Below are 25,114 nucleotides of genomic sequence, written 5' to 3'. Positions count from 1 at the left end.
TAGCGGCGGTAATAGACATTCTCATACTGTAACATTACTGTCCGAGCGCTTTTAAATCACATCTACAACTCGGTCAGCTAACAGATGAAGACACAGGACATTTATTCTAATCACTGGAACATGTCTAGTCATGACACCACGTGATCACTGTGTGACACAATGCTAAGAAATGCTAACTGAAACGAGTTATAACTTCAGCTTGTACAAAAGATGCATAACTTATTCCACAAATCCACTCAGATGATGAAACATATTGACCTTAAGCAGCTTTTAAAGACTTTCAGTGGTAAAGCGGCTGCGTTACTCAACAATGAACCTCAGCTTGTGCTTCGTTAAGACTCCAACAGCGTCTGTCTCTCCGTGACGGACTTCACTGTCAACACATATTAGGGTCCCGCCCCCTTTTACACCATTAGATGGATTGATGTCACTCATCTTCATTTCATCCAATCGGAGAAACAAAACAAAGCGTCTACAAGAGATGTGAGTTAGGTTGCATCGAGCACATGTTAACTCTGTACATCTCAAACTAACTCTGTGTCCAAACAGTCTGGGTAATCTACATACAAGGCCACGCCCCCTACACACACACACACACACACACACACACTAGTGAAGGGAAGTATGAATCATTTTAGTGACTCGGTTCTTTGAATCCTGTTGATTAAAATGAACGAATCTTTTTTTGAGTCATTTAGTTCATTTCGTTCTTTTGATCAGAAATAAACTAAAATGTTGCATTTTCAATAAACAGACTCCCAATACGTCTACATTTAATTATAATATAATATAATTAATTAATTTGCGCATGCGCGCCCAGTAGAAAGTGAACGAATCACTCTCCGAGTCTATTCATTCATCTGAGTCACGTTAAAGATTCATTAAAAAAAAAAAAAAGGAATCGTTCATGAACGACCATCACACACACACACACACAGATTCAGTGAGTGTCCTGCGCGTGTGTAAGATGTCACGCGCTGTACGGGGTTCTGGAGCTCTACAGAATGTTCTAGACAGTGGGAGGTACGACGGAGTGTTAGAGCCAAGATGGGATGAAAATAATAATAACAACAACAACAACAATAATAATAATAATAATAAGAGACTGGGAAGGGGAGGAGCAGGGAATGTCCGAGTTTAAAACTTTGAAAGTTTTGAGAAAAATGACAAAAGAATTTCGGTAGGAAAAAAAAAAACACTAAACTGAAGCCTTTTCTATCTGAAGGATACCCCTCACACACACACACACACACCAGAGTGCAGGGGAACCATGGCTGCATCAGGTAAGTTTACACAGTAAAATAAATGAAATTGGTAGGTAACCTCGGAAGTGCAGCACTAGTTAGATATATAACCTCATGGTAAAGTATATTGATCACCTGCAAGGTAAAGTTAGTGAAACGCCTGAATGTTAACAACCCTGTAAACTTGTTCGGTTGTCAGTAGCTTTCAGTCTCAGTCAGTATGACTGATACAGTGGTATATTGGTTCTGTAACCCAGGCTAAAGAACAGGTGACTTTTGGGTTCACTTCTTTCATAGCTAAAGTGTGTATTTGTGCATGTGTTGTGCATGTATTCTGCCTGGTAGTGGCCATGCTTGTGTGTTTGTAACCCTTGTTTAAGTTTTATGTGGCCTGTTTGTGTTCTCTATTGATTTGGAGTGATGAATCGATTATTTTGATTGGTCTGATTATCTTTGTTTCTTACATTGTTTAAACATTGTCCATCGTGCTTCAGGTACTGTTTGATCCCTAATTTTTTCCTCTCAGACTGACCCACTTGATCAGCACCCATTCTGTGCTCTGGGATCTTCTTCCATAGCACTTTGCAGTACAAATAACATTACAAAGATTAACTCTGAGCTTAGTGTAGCTTAGAGACGTTAGTGCATGTCAGAAACGTACTGTCAGTTTTAGGACTCTATGATTTGATTAAAAGAAAAATCACATTGCAATTATTTGACACACATTAAAATTGCAATTTAAACTGCAATATATAACTATTAAATCCAATTTTATAATCAAATGTATTTATCTAGGCTAACAGAAAATCATTTGACAAACTCTCTCATTAAGAGGATGTTTGCTAATATTTATCACCTCAAAAGTATAAAAAAATGAAACAAAAGTTAAAGTTATTAACAAACTCAACATAAATTCAGATGTTACCTGTAATGAATTGCAGCTGTTTGCATTTACATATTTGCGCAGGTCCATATTTTATTTTAATTCAGTTAATTAATTTATTTTTGTGATTAATTGTGCAGCACTAGTTATTCTGAGTATATGCATATGTTAATCATACACAAGGTAAAATATCAACACACCAAATTTTTCTCTTTATTTCAACACACAAAAACTAAACTAGTAAGATAAGAGATAAGATATCCCTTTGTTCGTCCCACAGCAGAGACATTTCTTACAGGTAAGGGAAATTAAGGGTTTAGATAAAGTTTTGATCTATGCCACACATAATATTTTTCACTTTTACCCCTTGTTTCAGTGAGTTATTCATGTTAAATTTTAAGGAACTAAAACTATTTATTAATATTGTTTAATTCATTTAACAGATTGACAAAGATGTCATCCCTCTTATGGAAGACAGGGATCTGGCTAAATACATTTCCTCATATGGAGATCGGCTGGCATTGATAAACTTCTGCAAAAATCAAACACCACTTCAGAAAAAAAAGATGGGTATTTTCAAAAAGCTCAGGACAAAGTTCCAGATGAGAGAGGAAACTGATGCAAATAAAACTAATGATCAAGTGCAAAACACTGAATCTTCAGGTCCTGCAATAAAGAAAGGGAAAGCTACTCATCGCAAAATTGAAATAGGGTGGCTGCACAGTGAGAATGGACAATTAAAGCAAGTGAAAGTAAAACAAGGAGGAGGCACAAGAACAATAGTGATTGGAGTAAAATGTGGCATGGATACTGTCTTACAAAAAGGAAGGAATCTCTTCTTCCCAAATGGAATGTCAACCAAAGGGCATGAAACAGATTTCAACTTTGAAGTGTGGGATTATAAACAAAATCGAGTCACTTAGGATGTAACCATTGGATTAATTTATGATACTCTCTGCATGGCCAGGCTACGTTTCTATATTGCTACTTTTCCCAAGGAGCAGTTACAAAGTGATAGTGACACAGATGAAACAGAAGACAATGATGAGGTAGAAATAGAAAAAAGTTAAACGATGATGACGATCAAGATAATCTGCAGCTGGATGCTGATGATATGGAGAAAGAGGATGATGGTGGTCAACAGAGTAGTGGTGATTTTCAGGAACAGCATAACCTCTTGCTATATGAGCAAAATGATGAATCCTCAAGTATTGTCATGGAAGGTGAGAAACTGGACAGCCCCTTATTATTAGTCACTGACTCTCATGGTATCACAGGTCCTCAATACATCACTGATCACTTTGAAAGTGTAGCAGATAAAATGCAGCTCATTATTCCAAACATTGATTCCTCACATCTGATCTTCATCTTGATTATAAAAAGATTACTTCCTGATAATACAGAGGAAAATGGTGCTGGTTCAGGTGCTGTTAGAGATGTGTATTGTTCTTTTTGGCAGGAATTTTATGATCGCTTTAAAGTATGAACAACAGTGAACGTCCCTTTCATTAGGCATGACTTCAGTTATGAAACCTGGAAGGCCATTGGCAGAATTCTGGTGAAAGCTTACCAAACATGTCAATACCTACCAATCAAGCTAGCTCTCCCCCTTATGGAAGCAATCTTGTATGGATCAGTGTGCATTAACTTACTTAAAACCTTCATGCATTTTGTAAATTGCCAAGATCATGACATCCTTCAGAGGGCTCTCAAAGATTTTTCCACTGTTGATACTGATGAGCTACTAGAGGTCTTAGACAACTACGAAGTTGCAGCTGAGACACTCAAAGACATCCTGATGGAGATTGCACACAAAGAGCTTGTGCAAAAGCCAATGTATGTGATAGACTGCTGGAAGAAAGTGATGCAGCCAAATATCACCTTTAACCACGATGAGCTTTTGAAGATGTATGACAACCTTAAACCATCTCCTAAGCAAGTACTGGGACTCCTTCAGTTCCCTGTGATGGCGCCAAAGCAAAGAGAGGTTCAGAACCACCTTAAAAGGTACATCAGGGAGGTAGATGAGGAGAAACTTGGCAAGTTTCTAAGGTTCGCCACAAGAAGTGATGAGGTCACTTTTGACAGAATTGAGCTTATGTTTACAAACATGTCCCAATTCACATAAAGGCCTGTTGGACACACATGTGGAGGGGTTCTAGAGATGGCTGACTGCTATGACAGCTTCCCAGACATCCGGTCTGAATTCAATTCAGTGTTGGAAAGCAACATATGGATTATGGACATTGTGTAGCTCACGTTCAGCTCTTGTGCGCTCTCATTTGCCCTTGTTTGTTTTAGAGATAATTTTACAGGCAATTACATTTAGTTTGACCTTTTTATCTGTGTTATTATTTTGGTGGTGTTTATATACAGCACATATTTTTCTTTTAAACAAACTAAAAGTTGAAACTGCCACAAAAGTTTTGTTATACTGTGAAAATAACTGAACAACTTATTTCTAAGTTTTACTTCTTGAAATATTTAGTTTTTTAATGTACTTATGTACTGCACTGTTTTCTCTTGCAGAACTGTTAGGTATTCATGTAAAATAGGTTTATGTATTGTTTACAGTACATGTGCAATTCAGCCTGAACAATTCTCACTTACACAGACTGCTGTATATATGCTTTTATTAGCATAAAAAAGGCACGATTACAATCAATAAATGTTTATTGGAAAGAATCTGGAGGAAAATATGTTTTGTTAAATGAAAACTATTTTGTATAATGCAGGTCACTTAAAACAACAATATACATAAACTCATAGTTATACCTGATCTGACGAAGAGTGAAGGGTAGGTGTGTTAAATTTTGTGACAAGGCTGGGCAATACCTCACTAATACTTGCGGATGTGTTTTAATAACAGTTTTTGAGGTGGAATTAGACTACACTACATGAGATTTGAATAATGTCTCTGCTATATAATCAGAATTTTGCAATAATTTTATAACCATTGTTAGGTCTACTTTATTATTTATAAATGTATCAGGAGAAAAAAAAACTGATATTCCAGTTTGAATTATTATTATACATTAAGACACCAGTAACACCATGTAATAATGAGTACACAGCAGAGCAACTGATAAATGGGGACAACTACAGCCTATCTTTAGATATTTTCAAGTATCAGTGTTCTTAGTGAGGTGTATAGCTCTGCAGCTTCAAAAGCATCTGTCGGATCATCGCATCCATTCTCCTGCATTAGTAAGACACAGACATCGAAAACTGTCTCATCACAAGGGAGCTGACTCTTGGGTGTGCACTCTCCCTTACACACATCCACCTCCTCAAGGTCCACTGTTCTGACACACGATAAGTCTCTGTCTGCACCTGTGACTGGGGACAACCAGCACATGGACTGACCTCGGGGGACAGGAATGAAGTCACTGCTGGTCACAGGGTGTGTGTGTGTTGTAAAGCAGTGTATGTTATTTTTTTTACTTTGCAAATACATTTAGTTTGGATTTTATCATAATAATCATCAAGATTTAGTTTACAAATTAATAATCATTTCCTAAAATAATGATGTGGATTTTAATAGCATATTTCATCCACTAGATGGGCGCTGTAATTAGGCAGCTGATTAATAATAAGAATTATTATTATTATTATTATTAAAATAGCAAATACTATAATGTTAGAGTTATCACTAATTATGAAAGAATAAATTCCATGATATATGAACCCATGAATAATAGTGTTTATATCTGGAGTTATGATGTGTGTAATGTTGGTGTTAATGTAAGTCCTTATCATGTGTTTAATTATGATATATAATTATATAAATGTTTTTATTATGTCAGTTTGTGTATTTATTTGTGTGTTTCTGAGAATAGAATATAATCTTTATTGTTATTGTACAAGAACAGTGACATTTGATTTGTAATTCAAAAAAAGTCCTAAAATAAAGACAATAAAAACATGAACATGGTGCAGTAGAGCAGTATACACTTGTGATATTATTTTTCCCTGCATGTGATTTACTCAACTCAAACACAGATCATCACAATATACGTACATAATAGTAATAGTAATGTACATAATAAACATTAAAACACTTTCATTTCATTAATTGTATGAAAATAGATGATTGTTACACAATAGGAGAAAAAGCAAATAAAACTCTGCATAATGTAAAATATTGAATTGTTCTCATTCTGCGAGGCTAAAAAGTCACCTTTACTTGTATATTGTTTATTAAGATTAACATTAAAATTAACGAGCCATCACTTATTAAAAAGTGAGAATATTGAATAAAACCTGAGATCACAAAACAAACATCTGAGAATATTAAAGAAATATTAGATTATTAAACAAAATCCTGAGAATAAGGAAAGAAATTGGAGAGTTTGAAGGAAACCTGAGAATTTCACATGAAAATCTGAGAATCCGTAATGAAACTTCCAACATACACAGCTCCCTAATAGAGACTGCAACAAAACCTTCATTTCAATGATATGTTTTATAGTTAAACACACAGCATGAAACCTAGACGTATATATTGCTTGCATATTGTTTACAAAGACAAGATATTCAGATGAATTGTCAGAAATGTGTTGTAAAAGGAAAGCTGGAAACATTTGGTTCAGTAATAATGGAGCTGATTTAACTCTCCCTAATCTATTTGCTAATAACAAGGTGAGAAAATGAACATGGTTCAGAATGCATGAAATTATTGGAAGTAGAATCAAATCATTGTTTGTGTTTATAAAAGTTGAAATGTAATTTCCTGAGAAAAGGCCTTTGGGGGCGTGTCTCAGTCACATGGTCCCTGTCTTTCTGAGATTTCTCCTCCACCTCATCATATTCTGTAAAATAAACACATTTACCTCTTTAATATCTCCTTTGTATTGGATTAATAGTCATTGTTTTGTAAAACCTTCAAATACAGTAAATGATGCACTATGTAGGATTTCTTTGATCTGTAAACAATAAATGAAGAGAATAGAGGACGTTTATCAGATGAGTTTTCTTAATATTAACACAGGCCATGTGTATAAGATGTGATAGAGATGTCCATCAAATTTCACATCATTTTACAAACTGATTCAACTGTAGAAATGCTACAAAACAATAATACATTTTATATAGTATTACATTTCTATTTTCCTGTTAAATGTTTGGAATAAATAGATTCCAGTCCTTACAAGATTGTGTTTATAAAAATGTGGAAGTAAAAGAGCCATAAATATACAGGTCTTATCTAAAGTGTGTAATAAATCTGGCTGCACTTGTTAAATGACAGAACAGAGATTTGTTCTAAAAACAGTCAGCTGATGTTTATATTATATATCACAGGTAATATTTACAGTAGGTCTTATCTAAACTCTTTAATAAATGCACTTGTTAAATGACAGAACAGAGAGAACATTTGTTCTAAAAACTCTTCTGAAAGTTGATATTTATTATATACCGTATATAATCTAATCATATATAATCTAATCTTTGACTTTGCTGCCTGTGCACTTATGTACATTACAGAATAAACAAGAAGTCACTCACCTTCTGTCTCTCCTCCATCCTGTTCCTCAGTGATGACATCATCATAATCTTCTGGATTGTCTAATCAACAAATAAATGAAGAAGTAATAAACCAGTGTGTGTGTTGATCTTATAGTAAAATACTGAGTTACTGAGTAGAACACGACGTTTATATGAAAAATAAAGATAACAGAAATAATTTAAATATATAAACTATTACATATTAACTTGATTATACTGATTTTATATTAACACTAAATTGTGAAATTAAAATAGGATTCCATGCAAGTGAGGAGCGAAAAGTAACTATTTAAATATATACACTATTAAATTATAAGAGTTTAATGATGTTTTATTGTCTACCAGCTGCTGTAGTGAGAAAAAGGATTAACCAATAGGAACGGTGCATTTTCCCATTAGTGTGTGAAAGCTACTAGCCAGAGACTCCACTATAACCACTGAGATATGGAGGTGAGAGCTGATGAAGTCGCCTGCTGGAGCTTTACTGCAGTAAGAAGAGAAGAAATTATATCACTCTTTATAAGATGGAATTTTAGCCCTTAGCTACATGATTATTTATTAATTATTTAATTCATGTATGTATTTTTTTAGTACACATATTATAATTAGTATAAATGCATTTTAAGGCAACATTCTTAATTTGTTTAGAAAAAAAAATAAAAACAGCCGAGATAAATGTATTGATTATTTAATGAAGTGCATTTTACATAAAATTGTTTTATTATATTTCACATTTTAAAATTACATTTATTTTTTCATTTTTAAATACTTTTCAATTAATAATGAAAATATTTACTATTAACATTTTTATTACTATTAATACTTAATATTAATATTACATGAGTGTAAGTGCTATATGTACATATATGGAGCTCGTGTATTTCCCTTCCTCTGGTGCAGTACCACTCTGGGCCAGTAGGTGGTACTGCCACGCTTTTCATGTCAATCTCATTTAAGGGCTTAAAATTATAACTTGTTGCTTCTTTTCATCAGCATTTTTAAATTTAGTTTGGATTTGATCAAGTGATACTTTTGTAGAAATTAATAATTATATGTTACAGAGAATAGATTAAATAAAAAGCCATTCAATATTATTTAATTAATTATTGTTCAGTGATATTAATGTAGATTTTAAAATATTATTAAATTGCTTAATTCATTATGTAAAATACATTTTGCTGAATTGTTTTAGATGTGGGTGTGGCTTATATTAAATGCAGCTGTAACCCAGTGTTCATAATTAGCCATAAGAAAATTATAGACTGGTTACTAAAATGATGTAAAATAATAATTATATTAAAGTAATATTAAAGAATCCAAACTAATAAAGGTTTTGATTATGACAGTGAAAGATGGAAGTAGACAAATAGACAGACTCTGAAATCCCCCCGTGCAAGCATGTGGTTTGTCCTGAAATCAGTTGTTTCTAAAGATCCCCCCTGTGGTTATTTACTAAATGGTTTGTCCCAGCTGGTTGTCTGTCCCTATTGGGTGAAAGGTCAAAAGAACGCGCGCGCAGCGCTGGAACTTTCTAGACTTGAAGAAGCGAATGGATTTGTGTTTTTTCCCTCACGATTAGGAGCAAATCATAGCAAATTGTTCCTGGAGTTAAATGTGATGACATTTATCTGATGAGTGCAACAGTGAGGGTCTAACATGTTAACAGTCTACTGGTTTGTATTGCTCTAGCGTGGACAGCAGCCTGGAGACTTGCTAGTTGCTAAGCTAATTGTCCGATGCTAAGCCACGTGTTTAATGTCACCGGTGTTAATGATAACATGTGGCATCTATTTTTCTGAGTGATGTACATCTACGTCACATTGTATTACTGTTGTGAATGATTTATATTATTATTATTTAACCTAAGCTTTATGATATTTTATGTTTTTTATTGCATTTTACTTTGTTGTCAGTAGTTCAACCAGTGCCATAAGCCATTGTAATATTTAATTGGTGAATTGGTTTTTAGTCGAGACTGGACCCAGAACCTTTTCGAATTGATTCCTTGGATTACTTTTCCCTGTCATGGATGACGAGCCCATAAGATACTATCAAATTGATTGATCTTCAAGTGCGGTAGGAAGGATTGTGTCCAAACACAATAACGAACCGAATGGAAATTCGTGTGATGATCCAAAGTGGAGCACTAAGACTCTAGTAGGCCCCGGGCCGGTTTTATTTTCTTTATGTGCGCACTCTTTTATTTATTTATTTATTTTAGTTACATATTGAATGCATCACTAGAGTTCTCTTTAAAAACATTGTGATGTAAATTGCATTCCCTTTGTGATGTTTGTTAACCATACACACCCTTAATTAGTAAATATAAATAGTTAAATTTTACTACTGTGTCCTGGGTTTCTGACTCAGTGCATCACTTAACTCTTGGCTCTTGCCAAACCTAGAACCTTCTGAAGCTGGTCTACTCTATAGAACGTGATGGTGCCACTTTTGGGCTACACAGCAGATGGGGCACTAATTCTAATAATCCATTAATGGAAAATGGTATTAAACTATTAGTATTTAAACAAATACATTTAAGGACTGTAAGATATAATGATAGACAGAAGTAATTTTATTAATGACAATTACATTATTTACTTCTGAATTGTTTTAGATGTGGGTGTGACTTGTATTACAGCAGCATTATGAAAACAAATAAATGTACATCTTTGTCTTTGGGCTGTTCCCTTTCAGAGGTCGCCACAGCGAATCATTTGCTTCCATCTAACCCTGTCCTCTGCATCCTTTTCTCTCACACCAACCAACTAAATGTTCTCTCTCACTGCATCCATAAATCTCATCTTTGGTCTTCCTCTAGACCTCCTGCCTGGCAGTTTCAACCTCAGCATCCTTCTACCAATATATTCACAATCTCTCCTCTGAACATGTCCAAACCACCTCAATCTGGCCTCTCTGACTTTATCTCCAAAACATCTAACGTGGGTTGTCCCTCTGATGAACTCATTCTTGATCCTATCCATTCTTGTCACTCCCAAAGAGAACCTCAACATCTTCAGCTCTGCTACCTCCAACTCTGCCTCCTGTCTTTTCTAAATAAATGTACATCATAAGAAAGTAAAAAATAAAAAAAAAAGATTAATTAAACATTACATTAAAAAGAAAGTTGTGTGTGATTATTTAAAATGAAATGCATGAATTAATTCCCCACATTATGAATTGTTGAGTTCTTTTAGATGTGAGTTTGATTTCTGTCAAATGCAGCAGACGAGATGTTGATGTTAATCAGCATTTAGCGTCTCAGCACTGTGAGCTCTTGGAGCTACACTTTACTACACTTATAGCAGACTTTTTTGTTGTTTGTTTTTCATCAGTTAATGTGGAGCGTCTGCTGTACACGTCCCTGTGGATGAGCTGTTACTATAGAAACCATAATGTAGTGGAACGAGTGCAATAATATAAACCTGTGATTTACAGCTGCAGTATGTCAGAGCTGCTGTTATAGAAAATTAATCAACATCAATCAGAATGCAGAATTCAGCAGCACATTGTTTAAAGTTTATTATAAAATTGTTTAAGGGGATTTTTTTAATAACAGAGAAACTCCCTGACCTGTGGTGATGTTTGTGTTTGTTTCAGCCGTAACTGCATCATCATAGTTCTCGGACACGTCCTCTGTCAGAATGTAGAGATAAAAGCTATTAAATCCACATGAATGTCATTAATGATCATTTGGATGCTTGTGGATGCAACACTGTCACATTATTATCATACCTGTCAGTATAACTGACTTCTGATCAGCTGTAATGGCCTCATCATAATTCTCAGCTTCATCCTCTACACCAAAACACAGAGATTTAAAGAGATTTAAAGTTTACTGAAGTGACAGTTTGTACACTGTGGATTTGATGACACAATGCGAAATGACATCGTATACATGTCAAAAATGTCACTACACACAAATCAATAAACAAACTGATCTGCAGTGTGTGTGTGTGTGTGTGTGCTCTCTAAAACAAATCCCAAAACAGAAGCACACCCTCCACGTTATCAGCGATGGGTCCAGCAGTGACGGCATCATCGTAGTCCTCTGGTGGCTCAACTCTTCCTGTATCACCTAAATGAAATAAAAGCAGAGGCTCTGTACAAACAGCTCCATCACATTCTGACCTCATGGTTTAATGTCAAGTCACTCAATTGATCTGATCAGTTAACAACTGCACCCACTTATGAAGTCACTGGTGTCGATGACATCATCATAATACTCAGCCTTTTCTCCAATCCCAGACTTTACTGGAAAAAGAAGAGTTTGTGTGTTTGGGCTTTTAAACACATTTATACTCAATAAAATCCTCATCCAAAGAAGCTTTGATAAATGTGATAAGAGGGATTTCAGAAGCTTAAAGTAAGATAAGGTTGATTGTGAGATCTCATGTGTCAGCATTAAAACACTGGAGTTATTGTAATTCTTCTATACAATACATCATAATCACATCTCAGAAAGGACACATTTAGTCATTTCTCATCTTTAATTGCAATTCGAATATCTTTCAGTTAATGGAGTCAGACAAACTCACACTCTGGCCTTTTTTACCTGAGAGAAGCTCATCATCCACATGCTCATACCCAGAATGCTGTTCTTCAGAGAGGAGACTTCCTGTTAGAGGAGAGCAGGACAGGCATCAGACACACACACACACACACAGAGTCATGAACTCTATTTCAGGAAACACACATTTCGTATGATCTGTCGAATAAGGTATACATCTCACACACACACACACACACACACACACACACACCGGGTGTAAGTCAGGGAGAGGGGGGGGATGCACCTGCACAGGAAAGCCTGCACGACTGCATGCACGCTCAAACACACACACACACACACCGGGTGTAAGTCAGGGAAAGGGGGGGGATGCACCTGCACAGGAAAGCCTGCACGACTGCATGCACGCTCAAACACACACACACACAGAGGCCTTTTCAGACGTATGATATTTAACATTTGGAGTTTTATCAGTTCATAACAGACAGTCTTTCTGTCCAGTGGCCACATTGGCAGATATTTATCTCTTTATTTATCTTTCTTTCTTTCTGGCGGTGCTGAAGGTGAGTTCCCCCAGGACACCATACACACTAGAACCTCCACTGTTTCTGTAATTCAGACACACCTCACCTTTATGTAAATGTTCCTCACAGTTTTATTCAGACATGCCTCGAGACCGCGCGGTAAAACACACAGTACCAGCGTGATCTTTGCCATTCTCGTGAGATTCTATTGTACAAGTGACGTCTAACAAAATTCATCAAAAACTATCCATACAACCAGCCGGGGTCGGAAATATTCTAAAGCAAAAATCCAACAATCAAAACGGCACTATGGGGGAACTAGAGTGTGTTTCTCTGGGATTTTACATTTATACTGGAACTGGAGAGAGAGTGTGTGTGTGTGTGTGTTTGTCTGAGAGAGAGAGAGATTGATTGTGTGTGTGTGTGTGTAAGATAGAGAGAGAGGTTTGAGGTCTTAAACACACTTTAGTGTGAAACAATAAAGATAAACTTACTTTACGTTTTTTCTTATATATACATATATACACACATATACTGTACACACACACACACACACACACATATATATATATATATATATATATATATATATATATATATATATATATATATATATATACAGTGGCTTGCAAAAGTATTCGGCCCCCTTGAACTTTTCCACATTTTGTCACATTACAGCCACAGACATGAATCAATTTTATTGGAATTCCACGTGAAAGACCAATTCAAAGTGGTGTACACGTGAGAAGTGGAACGAAAATCATACGTGATTCCAAACATATTTTACAAATAAATAACTGAAAAGTGGAGTGTGCCTTATTATTCAGCCCCCTGAGTCAATACTTTGTAGAACCACCTTTTGCTGCAATGACAGCTGCCAGTCTTTTAGGGTCTGTCTCTACCAGCTTTGCACATCTAGAGACTGAAATCCTCGCCCATTCTTCTTTGCAAAACAGCTCCAGCTCAGTCAGATTAGATTGACAATGTTTGTGAACAGCAGTTTTCAGATCTTGCCACAGATTCTCGATTGGATTTAGATCAGGACTTTGACTGGGCCATTCTAACACATGGATATGTTGTGTTTTAAACCATTCCATTGTTGCCCTGGCTTTATCTTTAGGGTCGTTGTCCTGCTGGAAGGTGAACCTCCGCCCCAGTCTCAAGTCTTTTGCAGACTCCGAGAGGGTTCCTTTCAAGATTGCCCTGTATTTGGCTCCATCCATCTTCCCATCAACTCTGACCAGCTGTCCCTGCTGAAGAGAAGTACCCCAGAGCATGATGCTGCCACCACCATATTTGACAGTGGGGATGGTGTGTTCAGAGTGATGTGCAGTGTTAGTTTTACGCCAGTGTTAGTTTTTTTGGCCAAAAAGTTCCATTTTGGTCTCATCTGACCAGAGCACCTTCTTCCACATGTTTGCTGTGTCCCCCACATGGCTTGTGGCAAACTGCAAATGGGACTTCTTATGGTTTTCTGTTAACAATGGCTTTCTTCTTGCCACTCTTCCATAAAGGCCAACTTTGTGCAGTGCACACCTAATAGTTGTCCTATAGACAGATTCCTCCACCTGAGCTGTAGATCTCTGCAGCTCGTCCAGAGTCCTGGTGTGTTGGTCTGCGGCTGCTGTGTTTCGGTGCGGATGTTGGGGGCGTGGTCACTGTCAGCCCTGAACACTGTACTGGCATCAGGTTCTGTGCTTGCGCTGTGTACAGTGGTACCGGTGTTGAGTTCAGCGCCGAGCACGGGGTGTGTCTCAGTGCTGCCGGTGTGTTCGGGACTGACCAGTTCAGGTGTGTCGGCGAGGCCCACCTCAGGCACGGACTCCTCGGTGCTGCCGCTGTTTCCCGGCGGTGTCGCCCCGCGAGCTCCCCAGCTGCATGTCTCCGTGCGGGCAGCTCAGCCTTTTGTGACCGACGTCCCCGCACTCGAAACACCTCAGCCGCTCCATGGTGGCGAAGACGGTGTAACTGTTGTTCCTGTCTCTAACTTTAAAATTAACGTTCAGCGGACCCTCGTGATCGTTTAAAACCATTAGGACTTGCCTACGCAAAGACAGGGTTCACACTCGAGCTTTTACACCCGAGTGGGATGGGCTTCATGGGGCCGGTCAACTTCCCAAAGCGCGCCCGCTCCCTCAGGATCTGCTCGTTCTTGATGAACGAGGGGACGTTGGAGATCACCACTCAGGTTGCTGGCACAGACAGAGGGGTGACCTGGACCATGACATCTCTAACTTGTATCCCGTTTTTTGTTGCCGTGGTTACGAGTGTTTTTTTGGTCAGGAAGACCACCACTGCTTTATTTATTCGGGAGGCAGACTAGATATTCTGGCACCCGATCTGCTCCCTCATCACTAGCAGAACTTTCTCCAGCAGTACACCGTCTTCCACAACACACCTGACGCCATTCTGGAGAGACAAAGTCTCGCCTCCGGCCTCAGAAGCCATGGTGCCTCAGTCACTCTCTCTCACTATAATCGTTTAACTTTTTTTTTGTTTTTTAACTAATAACATGAACTAAAAAAAATAAATAAATATATAAACTCGACAGTATATTGCAAAAAACTTGGCAGGACGCCAGACAGCCTTCCGCACGCTCACTCACACCCAGCGCATGCGCAGAGAGAGAGAGAGAGTGTGTGTGTTTGTGTGAGTGAGACTTTACAATGTCCTGAGTAAAAGTCAGATTAGATTTCTCCTGAACTGCCACACAGCTGATCACATTTACACCCTTAACACACTCACCCAAAAATATGTTATTTAAAATAACTCTAAAATATTGGCCTGTTTTATTGATTTCTGAGTCTTTTGACTTCATTAGACACCGAGGCCTGTTCTATAGAGTGGTAGAGAGTGGAGTAGGGGGGAAATCATATGATCTTATTAAGTCCATGTACACAGGAGACAAGTGTGGAATAAGAATTAGCAACAAACAAACACATTTCATCTCTCAGGAGCGCAGAGTGCCACAGGGCTGTAGTTTAAGTCCAACATTATTCAAAATATATATAAACGAATTGTCCTCTGTCCTAGAGCAGTCTGCGGCGCCCGGTCTCACTCTACACGTCTCAGAGATTAAACTCCTGCTGTACAAAGACGACCTGGTCCTGCTGTCCCCCGGCGCTCAGGGACTACAGGACAACCTGGACCTGCTGCAGCAGTCCTGTCAGACCTGGACCCTGACGCTCAACCCCAGCAAGACTGAAACTGTCATCTTCCAAAAAGATCCAGCTCTCAGGGGATAAAACACTCATTTAAACTACACACACGAGACTGAACTTTATAGTAACAAAACATTTACATATAATTCTATACCATCTAAAGACAAACATTTGTAGAAATTCCAATTAGAATTTGGCTCAAAATATTTGAATTAGTGATTGAACCCATCGCCCTGTGTGTCAGTGAAGTGTGGGTCTCACTCACACACCACCAAGTCCACACATGGGACAAACACACAATCGAGACACTGCATGCAGAATGATTTTAATAGAAACTCCAGGAATAACACGTGCAGGGCAGAATAAAGCCGAGATCAGTTACTGATAAAAATACACTAAAGGGACATTAAATTCTGGAAACATCTAAAAGAGAGCGAGCCACGCCCACTCCATTATAAAACTCTGCAGTACCAAGAGTCGAGCAAAGATACCATCATCAGTCCCCTCGTCCAACTGGTCCTGAGTCACTGCACCACAACCAAACACACACTAATACACACTAACACACACGGAGTAAGGCAGAGAGAAGGGGGATGAGTGACAGCTACCCGGGGTGACATCCTGCCAGCGGCGGCACTGATCTGAATGCTCAGGATGGTGATAACATTTGCATGATCAGTTTTCTATCACTCTTTTGCGTGGCACATATTTTCATGTCACCGTGTGGGACATTAATCTCCAGCCCTGATTCTAGTTTGTGAACGAGGCAGGGGACTGACTGAAGCTCTCCCACTCAGTTGTACGAGATGGGGAGGGAGCGGATGAGATGGACATCACCTCAGGTCTCCTGCAGGAACCCCGGGGCACGTGCCCCAGTACTGATCTGCTGAGCCCCAGTAACATCTCACATTCAACTTTTAACAAGATCCTAGATTTGGATTCAGTGGATTAATTTAGACTGATAATAATGTGAAGGATCTTTTTATCCACAATGTCAAAGCAACACGGTTTAACTCACAATACAAGCTGAGACGCACCATGTGATCAGGTTGTTACACCACGGCGTGTGTGTGTGTGGGTGTGTGTGTATAGGTGTGTGTGTGTGTGTGTGTTCACTTAATCATATATCTGTGCTTAAAACAAGTATTGATTCATCACACGACAGGACTAAAGTAAGTTTAATAAATAATAATAATAATAATAATAATAATAATGCAGCTGTCATCACTTTATGAGTGTAATATCATGTATGTAATAAAATAGACTTTAATCACACTTGTGTTTATTAACTTGTGTTATTATTCTGCTTGACTACATGAAATTGCATTTTTTATATAAAGGTTATAATAATTATTTTGTTTTGTTCCAATTGATTGAAAAAGTTAAAAAAGTTAAAAAGTAAAGTATAAAGTTTACTATAAAGTTAAAATATAAAGTTTTTATTTATTAATTATTTTTTGTCAGCGTTCTGAAGGAGAGATTTGCCACACACACTAGATCCGGCACTGAGACAGAATTCTGCTGATAAACATCTATTAACAGTTCTGATTTAGTGCAAGCGTGTGTGTGTGTGTGTGTGTAAGCTTTCCTGTGCAGGTGCATCCGCCTCTATCTGCCTTACGCCCGTTCTATGAGTGTGTGCGTGTGTGTGTACATAATATAATAATACACATAATACAACAGTAAATACTCACAGTATTGTGAATGATCTGAGATTAATGAGATTAATTGACCCACAATGTGACATAAAACGTCTGATGTGCAAATGAGTGACAGAAAACTGTTTGTGTAAATGTTATCATCCCTCTACATTTTTATTTTCTTTTTCACCACACACTCTGTCCTGCCCCCCTGTAAGACGCCCCCCTGCCCATGACTGCCCATGTCACCAATATCTAAATCCTCCACTGACCACATGTACTCTAACTGCACATTTCCTCTCACACTCATTTCACTTATTTTTATTAATATTTTTGTAAATAAATGAATCAGACTGGATTTGGGGTAAAATCCTGCTTTAATCACTGAGTTTGCATTGAGGGGTGTATTTAGTATTGAGTGATTTGATCATTTGCATGCAGTGAATTTCAGCTCCAAGTTTAAATGGAATACAATAAGTGTGATGTAGAACAGTCCACATATCACTCACCTCTTTGAGTGGAGCTCGTGATTCTTCTAGTGATGTATCTGTGGTTGATCTCCTCATAGACTGCCTCAGGCTGAGTCTTACGCCTCGTCTTAGAGACAACTGGGAGTGCAGAATAATAATAATAATAATAATAATAATAATAACTGGTGTTGTAGAGAAAATAAACTGTGTGAATGTGTGGTACCTCTCCTGAGCACTCTGTTCTGGTAAAACAGTACCACCAGAAGCACTAAGGCCAGGAAGAGCAGCGTTCCCAACACAAAGGGAACCAGTGGAGGGGTGGGTGGGGTATTTGGAGCGCCTCTTCCTGAAGTCAAAAACACAGAAGAGGATCTTGATAAGAAAAAAATAGTGAACAGTAACAAATATTTTATTGTAACAAATATACATACCTGATGTGGTGGTGGTTGTAGTGCTGGTGGTGGTGGGTGTAGTAGTGGACACTGTGGATATGTCTGTATTTGCAAAAAAAAAAAAAACTAACACATTAAAAATAAACTCTCACTAGATCTGATTTCTGACTTGCTGAGCTTTCAAGCTAACATCTAAGATTACAAATAAAAGTTATCAACCCTGTGAGAAAAGTGTAGTGAGTGGAAAGAGAAAGCTGAAAACTTAGCACACCCCTCTTACCTGCACAGGTGACTCGAGCATGAGAGCAGTCAGTGTGTTTCTTCAGGGAATGATGACAGTCCCACAGGTGAATCTCATCCCCTCGACACTTCACTCTGTTCAGCCAGATAGTCCCTTCACCAGGACCAAAGCTAACATTCCTATCAGCACTCAGCGCCGAGCCACAGCCCAGCTGTCTGCACACCACCTGAGCGTTCCTGATGTTCCACTGATCATCACAAACGGAGCCCCACGTAGCGTTATGATACACCTCCAACCTCCCAGAGCAGCTTCCCTTTCCTCCACTCAGCCTGAGAGACCAGTGCTCTACATCACACACATCACACATGGCTCGAGTTTAACAAAAACTATTTGTATAAAGATTTTTATACCACCAAATTACAAACATCTGGTAAATATAAACTGTTAAAAATTCATTAATTGGTCACTGAATAAAATGATTTAAAGCAGGAAGATGAGCTTTGGGTTCTGTTTACTGCTTTTATCTCTGTTGCTTTGATTTTTATGAAATGTGAGGAAGAATAATGACCTCAGGATGATTCAATAAAGTTCTCAGCAAATGATTTTATGGATACGGGAGAAAATATCTTCTGTCAATAAAGAAATGCAGGTGAAGAACAGCACTAAAATCTTTTCCTTATGTTTCCTTACTTGAGCAGTGTTTCTGAGAGGGAAGTAAAGAGCACTTTTCTTGTGCACGTAGAGACGTTTTATCATCTGCAGTAATAAAATACACACATTAATGAAATGTTACACAGCAGGTTTATCTCTCAGAGCAGACTTTTATCAGACTTTTAACTTCATATCTCAGTAACATTAGTTAAACACTATTCACAATGAAACACTGCAGTTTATATCAATGTACAGAACCAGAGAAGTCTGACTCCACCCACCTGTGCAGGTGATATGAGCCACTTCATCACTATCATTATCACATCTGTTCTGTCCCCAGGGTGAAGATGGACACTGCCACAGATTAGAGTCGTGTTTCCTACACTTCAGATAATCCAGCCAGTTAGGAGCAGATTTGACTCTTGCTTTAGTGTTTGACAGACTGCCATGTCTTCCACAGTTCAGCTCTCGACACACCATGTTTACTGTCTCATCATCCATCTGATTGTAACACACATTACCCCAGGTTCCATTGTAGAACACTTCCAGATTCCCCTTACAGCCCTCTGTGAGTCGTATCTCTTTAAACTCTGGAAAGAGAAGAACAACTTATTAACTTGTCCATATTTAACATGTAACAGGTTAAATCTCAGACATTACACTGTACCTGAGCACACGACTCCTACGTCCTCCTGGTGTCCACATTCCCCCTCTTCACACAGCTGAGATCTGCAGTTCCACAGGGACATCTCGTTCCCCTCACACTCCACCTCATTCAGCCATATGGACCCAGTTCCAGGACCAAACCAGGCTGGTATGTGTGTACTGAGGGCCACTCCACAATGCAGCTGTCTGCACACCACCTGCGCATCCTCAATATCCCACGAGTCATCACACACTGTCCCCCATGAGCCGCTGTGGAAAACCTCCAGCCTTCCTGCACAGTCTCCCCCAGAACCAACCAGCCTGATGGAGCTGATGGCACGGTTCAAGATACCTGTGGTATGACCCAAATTATTCAAAATAAAAAGTCCAAATAATTTAGCTATTTTAGATTTAAATTTTATATAATTACTCCATATTTAATCAGAAATGAAAAAAATACCTGCTTACCTGAGCAGGTGATGTACAGCTGTTCCCCGGAGCTGCAGTTGACAGGTTGTGCACTGCTGCAGTTCCCCAGATGAGCTTCATTCCCAAAGCAGCTGAAACCTGTTACACACATGTGTTTGTGTTCAGTGGTGGATGGAGAGGAGCGGTAGTTCAGCACAGAGCCACAGCCCAGCTGTCTGCAGAGCACAGACGCCTCAGACAGACTCCACGAGTCCAGGAGAACTCTCCTCCAGTCCTGCCTGAAATAAATCTCCACCTCCCCCTGACACTCGCTCCCTCCAGACAACCGCACTCGCCCCTCATGAAACGCCATGGATGATCCTGAAACAGAAAAACATAATTTAAATATTCTAATGAACACTGAGTTTATTCACTAACGTGGTGTAGGTGAGGTTAATATCTCACCATTACAGATGACTCCAGCATCGTGTTTATGAGAGCATGCAGCTCGACTCCATGATGAGATGTCACATTGTGATAGGTGTGTCTCATTCCCCTGACAATCAAACACATCAGCCCAGATGTGGCCACTCCCCTCCCCAAACCAGTCCACCCCCACCACAGGCACAGCGCTTCCACAATCCAGCTGTGCACAGAGAACATCTGCAGCTCTCATATCCCAGCTTACAGCACAAACTGTGCCCCAGTCACTGAGGTACTGGAGCTCCACTCGACCAGAACAGGAGTCAGAACCGTTCACCAGCCGCGCCTCTGTGTGACCTGAACAAACAGCCGAGAGCTCAGTGAAAGAGGAACATTAACAAAGACACCTTAAAGTTTGATTGACAGGTATGTGGTCTCTATTTAAACAGAAGTTAAATCATGATACTTAACCAGAACATATTAATCCCACATCGTTGTCATGGGAGCAGTGTGAGTGTTTTGGTGAAGATATTGTTGGACAGAAGTAAATCTGAGATTCATTTCCTATACACTGAAGCTCCTCTGTCCACACCTGACCCTCCCCTCGGCCAAAAGCAGCTGATCCCAGCACCTTCACAGGAATCCCACAGTCCAGCTCTCGACACACAACCTCTGCATCCTGCTGGTTAAAGTCAGCATCACACACTGTGGACCAGGAACCTCCATGAAGCACCTCCACTCTCCCAGAGCACTGATGAGGACCAGCACTGAGTCTCGGCTTTCTGTGACCTGTGTTTCATTTCATTGTGTAAATATTGTGCATGTTTTAGCAGAACAGAATATCAAGAAAAACAGTTATGTGTACTGTAACATCCAACTCTGATAAATTACTCTAAATTACTTCAATGTGGAATAAAATTATCTCATGGCTTATAATTACAGGTAAACTTTAAATATGTAACAAATATATTTGCTTTAGAGAAATATTATTTTATGGATGGGAGGAGTCAGATTTTCTAAGGAAGTAAACATCATGTTTGAATGTTTTAGTTAAAAAGGGGGACAAGAGTCGTTCTTATGATATTGTAAAAAAAAATTCACTAGACTCTTCCTCTGCCTGATAAAATAGATTTAAACCCATTTCTCTGTTCAGTACATCACCATCATCATGACTTGCCAGTTGACTGAGATGTATTTTAGATTTTAGAGGTTTTATGGTCAGATTTCATCACAGCAGCTTCTACATTTCTGTAGTTTAATAAAATGGGAACATTTTCCCCTCGTCTCACTGCAGCTGACTCGGTTAAATCTGCTGTGTTTAGGGTTTTGGTGATTCCTGGCCACAGACTTGAAGATCATGTGTTTTTGTCTGTGTTTTTCTCACTAGTTATTAGTGAAGTTTAGGAGATAAATAAATAAGTAATACTATAAATTAATAAAGGTAACAAAATAAAATAAAAACTAAACCTAAAAAGAAATTCAAGCTATTTTTTGTTACATTTTGTCATATTTCGGTTTCCAATGTGGCCTAAACAATAATGTAAAAATGACTGCAGATTGATTTAGTGCCAATCAGTTAATATCCTAAATGTTATTAGTGAAATTCTAGTCGAGTTTTGGGTGAAACTTTTCATTTGTGGTTACTTTAAATTCATCTTTTAGAAAATCCTTATTACTAACAATATATGATATTAACTAAAAATATCAGAGGTTTTATTGTAGGTTCTATCAAATATAAAATGTTTATTATAAGCGAGTCCTCACTGTATATTTGTAAACATATTTAACAGTCACAGTTACCTGCATATGCAAATGATCATTTAGACCCAAATTAGTGAGTATTTGTCCTCCTCCACTTTACCATACAGATAAAAACCTGAACCTAGGCCTCAGTCTCTGTGCCACCCCAAAGTGAGTGCTGGGCCCAGCCTGGCCACCCCTATGAAAAAAGTCTGGCTCTGCCACTGCCTGTCATAATGAACCTCCTGCAAATGGACCCTTACTCAGGCTCAGTCAGCTCTTTGGTAGAGTCGCACCAGGCTTTACATTTAAATAAAGACAAAATGGAATTCAAATAATGTCTGGATAGAATTACAGTTAAATCATGCTGATAATCTAACTCATTGTTTTTATTCCCTAAAGTCAGTAGTTTACCTGAGCAGGTGACTCCAGCATCGTAAACATGACCACAGTCATGATTCCCCCAACCATTCGACCTACAGTCCTTCAGTGTCGACTCTGATCCACTACAGCCCACTTCATCCATCCAGATTGGTCCTGATCCTGGTCCAAAGTGACCGTACTGAGGTGCATTTACAGGCTCCCCACAGCGCAGCTCTCTACACACCACTGCAGCATCGGTCTTATCCCAGCCATCACCACACACTGTTCCCCACTGACCATCATGAAAAACCTCCACTCTCCCAGCACAGCGACTTCCACCATTCACCAACCTCACACTGTCTGAGAGAGAGAGAGAGAGAGAGAGAGAGTGAGAATGGGAAACAAATATCTGTGTGAGAAAAATGTGTTTGTGTGTAAATGAGAGGTTGTGTGTGTTTGTGTGTGTGTGTTTGTGTGAGAGAGAGTGAGAGAGAGTGTGTGTGTGTGTGTGTGTGTGTGTAGCCATTGAACAGCATTTGCTTTTATTATTATTATTTGTATATACTTACTACATATATTTGTCACACTTAAATGATTCTGATCATCAAAAAGTTTTTAACATTACTGTATATAAAAATAACCCAGTAAATACAAAATATAGTTTTTAAATGATGATTTTATTTATTAAGGGAAAAAGCCGTCCTAACCTTCCTGGCCCTGTGTGAAAAAGTAATGGCCCCTAATCCTAATAACTGGTTGCTCCACTCTTGCCAACAACAACTGCAACCAAGTGTTTGTGATAACTAGCAATGAGTCTTTCACATCACTGTGGAGGAATTCTGAGCCGCTCTTTTATGCAGAATTGTTTTATTTCAGCCACACTGGAGGGTTTACGAGCATGAACGTCCTGTTTAAGGTCATGTCACAGGATTTAAGTCCGGACTGTGACTAGGCCTCTCCAAAAACATTCATGTCATTTATTTTAGATCCATTCAGAGGTGGACTTGCTGGTGTGTTTCAGTTTATTGTCCTGCTGCAGAACACAAGTACACTTGAGCTTGAGGTCACGACCTGATGATCAGACGTTCTCCTTCAGGATTTTCTGGTAGAGCCCAGAATTCATGGTTCCATCAATTATGGCGAGTCGTCCAGGTCCTGAAGCTGCAAAGCCCCAGACCATCACACTACCACCACCATGTGTGACTGTTGGTATGATGTTCTTTTTATAAAACACTGGGTTAGTTTTACACCAGATGTAACGGGACACACACCTTCCAAAAAGTTTAACTTTTGTCTCATCAGTCCACAGAATATTTACTACCAGGTTTTCTCCATTTGTGAGTGATGGTTCACTGGAGTCCCAACGCCTTAGAAATGTCTTTGTAACCCTCATACACGTCAATTACGTTATTTCTCATCTGATGAATTCATCATTTAAAAACTGCATTTTGTCTTTACTCGGGTTATCTTTGTGTTGAGGATTTCAATCATTTGAGTGAAAAAAAATGTGAAAAAAAGAAGGGGAAATATTTTTTTTCTGATATATATACATTATAATCCCAGTTGATGTAGTGAGAAGTGTGTGATGTGTTAGTGTGAATAATGAGTGTGTACTTACCAGCTGCTGTGAGTGTGAGTGTGGATGAGAGAAGAATAAAAGTCAGACAGATTTCCATCTCCCTCCTCACTGTACACGATGTGTTCACCTCCACTCACCCAGAGAGACAGAGAGAAGTGTGTCCCCTCACTCAGCCCCCTACAGAGAGAGAGAGAGAGAGAGAGAGAGAGAGAGACCAATCACACTCAACATTACCTTATTAGAAAAAACATCATACAGACTAAATAACAAATCAGAGGCGGCATCTTTCACTTTCTCCATATATATCAATATAACATCAGCGCTGATGAACAGAGCTCCGCCTCCTGTCTCTGAGGGGTGTGACTGATGAACAGAGCTCCGCCTCCTGTCTCTGAGGGGTGTGACTGATGAACAGAGCTCCGCCTCCTGTCTCTGAGGGGTGTGACTGATGAACAGAGCTCCGCCTCCTGTCTCTGAGGTGTGTGAGTGATGAGAGTCGACCACATCACACACTGATTTCAGAGAGAGGAAGCACTCGGCTGTCATACAGCATTAATGCCTGACACCTGCACAGAGCAGATACACACACTGATACACCACTGCAGCACACACATACACACACTGCAACTACATCAGCTAAATATACCTTCTACACACACACACACACACACACACACATTGTCATTTCATCCATATACAGTTCAGTAGACGATTAAATGAAACAACGTTCCTCCA

General features: G+C 38.8%; 1 pseudogene; it reads right to left on the bottom strand.

Annotated features, from left to right (window-relative positions):
• Positions 1 to 6,428: 6,428 nt before the first annotated feature.
• LOC128534669 (scavenger receptor cysteine-rich type 1 protein M130-like) lies at positions 6,429 to 24,932 on the bottom strand (annotated as a pseudogene).
• Between the last annotated feature and the right edge of the window lie 182 nt (positions 24,933 to 25,114).

Source organism: Clarias gariepinus, chromosome 12, assembly GCF_024256425.1.
Source record: "Clarias gariepinus isolate MV-2021 ecotype Netherlands chromosome 12, CGAR_prim_01v2, whole genome shotgun sequence".
Classification (NCBI taxonomy): domain Eukaryota; kingdom Metazoa; phylum Chordata; class Actinopteri; order Siluriformes; family Clariidae; genus Clarias; species Clarias gariepinus.
The sequence above is the reverse complement of the archived record's forward strand: the minus strand, read 5'-3'. Positions and strand labels throughout refer to the sequence as shown.